Source organism: Momordica charantia (assembly GCF_013281855.1).
Source record: "Momordica charantia cultivar OHB3-1 chromosome 8 unlocalized genomic scaffold, Mcharantia_2.0 BLBB01000008.1, whole genome shotgun sequence".
Lineage (NCBI taxonomy): Eukaryota > Viridiplantae > Streptophyta > Magnoliopsida > Cucurbitales > Cucurbitaceae > Momordica > Momordica charantia.
This window is the reverse complement of record NW_028275166.1, coordinates 18282090-18285091: the sequence shown is the minus strand read 5'-3', so window position 1 is coordinate 18285091 and position 3002 is coordinate 18282090.

The following is a 3002-nucleotide window of genomic DNA, read 5'->3' as shown; positions in this document are numbered from 1 at the left end:
ATTCAATAAATTTGTTGTTGAATCATAGCTTTGCATTGTCCAAAATCCAATAAACTAAACATCCGAGGTTATTTATGATGTAATCGGGATAGTATATATACTGGGTATATAGTTGATATACGGGGTATATATTTGATATACCCCTGATATATGAATGGATAATGTCCCGTGAATAACCTAAAGGGTCTATAGTATATAGATAAGGCTGGGTACCTTATCCTGGCAACATTATGGATACGACCCACTCTATAAAGATTACAGACGACTCGATCCAGGTCGTTCGTGTGGAGACATGCGAGTGGGGGTATCCTATACAATGAGTTTGTATAAGACCGGACCACGAAATAGGCAATCTTTAGATGTAACACCGTTAACTAATAGGTTGCTATATCTTAGGATGACCGGGTAACTCATTCTCAATCCTGAGTGAGTTATGGACTCCTGCCCGTGAGGGCTCGTCCTTTGATTTGTATGGGTGAGAGTGGCCCGAGTCGTCGACTCAACATTCCTACCTTTTTGGGGACGAGACCGAGTGGGGAGCTAGGAACATAACTTCATAAGATGGAATTCACTCCTCCCGACTTTAGAGTAAATGAGTGTTCCCTTAAATGCTGACTCCGGGACTTGAACAAGGGGCCCCACCCTCTCATTGGCCGAGAAGAACTTCCGGTTATTGGTTGGACCATAACCGGGTTGTTCATTAGAGGAGCAGTGGTGTTTAAGGAGTAAGATGTAACTTAGGGGTAAAACGGTAATTTGACCCAACTTGAGTTACGAGCACTCATGAAGAATTGACTCGTCATTAATTGTCGTATATCCATGGACACTAAAACATTCTGCAGTGAGAAGAGTGCAACTGCGGGTCTTTAGTGGAATGACCTGTAGTTAACGAATCTTGATTAACTCGATCAATGAGTTTGACCAATTAATCTTGCATCGTTGGAGCTTCTAATCTGTAGGTCCATTAGGTCCCCTTGCTAGCTCATAATGGGTAAAACAAGGATCAAGGTTTTGGAAGAATTTGAATTATTCAAATTATTTAAGGGATTATATGTATCTTGATACATTATAATATATAGTTAATTATAAATTAAAACTATACATTATGAGAGAAATTATTTGAATGAGATTCAAATAAAATTAATGTAACGCCTCGAGTCCCTCAGGTTAGTTAGTCTTGAATCGGGAGATTTTTTTTCTTTTAATTTTCAAAGTTAATGTTAATTGAATTTATTTATATTTATCGGGCTCTAAAATCCAATTAAATTAATATTTCCCGGATTCCGTGTGGTGGGTCTTGTTTAGGAGGGGGGTACATTTCTTATATTTGGGCTTGGACTTATTGGGCCTCCTTTGGGTTACTTTGTTTTTAAAACAAAGGGAAAAAAAAGCAAGAGAACAAAAACAAAACCCTACCCATTCCTTCTTTTCTCTTTGTCTTCTTCTTCTTGTCCCTAGCCGCCCCCCCCCCCCGTTCTTCTTCGTTTCCAATTCCCGCCCCCCCCCCCTTCATTTTCCGGCAGCCCCCCGTCCGACGCTCGAGCAACACCGGTGCTTGCTAACCACCCCGACCGGGACGTCGACTGTAGTGTGCAGCGGCGGACGAAGGACCACGCGCGGACGGCCGGCGCCGAACAGCAGCAGCAACGGTGCGACCTCGACGTCCGGCACCTGCAGCAGCGGCGGCGCGTTTCCCCAGCGTCGGCAACGGACCAGCGCAGCTTCTCTCCGCGGCGGCACACGGCGGCGACCCAGACCTGCGGCGGCGCACGGTGAACGGGTGTACAGCGGCGAACCGGCGGCGGTCGGCTGCTTCGATCGACGGACAGCGACTCCAGCAGCGGGATTTGTACGTTACAGCAGCGTTTAGGACGTTTGGGGGCGACCCACATCCGTTCGAAGCTCGATTTAGGCTACCCACACCCATACGAAGCCGGTTTGGTGGTAATGTGTCATTCGAATCCTTTTAGAGTTGAATTTCGGAGGCCAAATAGGTTGTTTAATGTGCTGTATTTTCTGTTTCAGTGTGCTTAGGTGTGGAGTCGGCGCAACATTTAAGGACGCGGTTGTGAGTAAGTAGCACGGGGGCGGTGCGTGCGTTGGTGTATGTTATTTGGTTGCTGATGTACTGTTTATGATGCTTAAAATTGGTTCTGATACGTGGTTGTGCAGTGTAACTCTTGTTTATGTAGCTTTGTATGCTTGGTTAGTGTTGAATGTCCGTCAGTGTTAATAGTGTGAATTTTGCATTGTTGAACCGCTGAGATCTGTTGTAGAATGACGGATGATTGTAGGGAATGTTCGTTAAAGAGAATTTATTTTGGAAATGTTCGTTGTCTGAATTCGTATGAAGTGTTTGGCGTGTCTCATGAGTTTTTATTATATCTAGCAGTGCTTATTGAATATGGACGTTGGATATTAAGTGTTTGGATAAATTGTGTTGGGCTCCAATCGTTTGAAATTTGTTGACTATGCTCTGTTATAACTAAACTCACCGTGGCGCTGTTGTTAAAATTTGGTATGTGTGAAAGCATGTTTGGTTTATTGTTTTGCTATTAGAATGATGTTATGTTGTGGAAGCATGCTGAATGTGTTGGTGAGTTGTGAGATGCATTAAAATCATACTAGTGGTGGGTGTGTTGATGGGCATTGTGGTGGTTGGTGTTATTAAGGGGTTAGTACTGGAATCTTGTTGGAGGCTAGAAACGATATGTGGAGTTTTGCAAATTATGAAGTGAATGGGTGAGTGTCAGGGTCTCGGGTACAAATTTTCGGGGGCTGATACGTCACTAATTGGGTATCGAGGCCTCGGGTATTAATGTCGGGGGTCGATACGCCAATATTGGATAAAGATGAGTGTCGAGGCCTCGAGTATAAATGGTCGGGGGTCGATGCGAGGAGTCTTTCGAAAGGAGCACTATTGGGGCCTTGGGTATAAATGGTCAAGGGCCATAGATTGTAAGACTCGAGGCCTCGGGTATAAATGGTCGAGGGTCGATGCA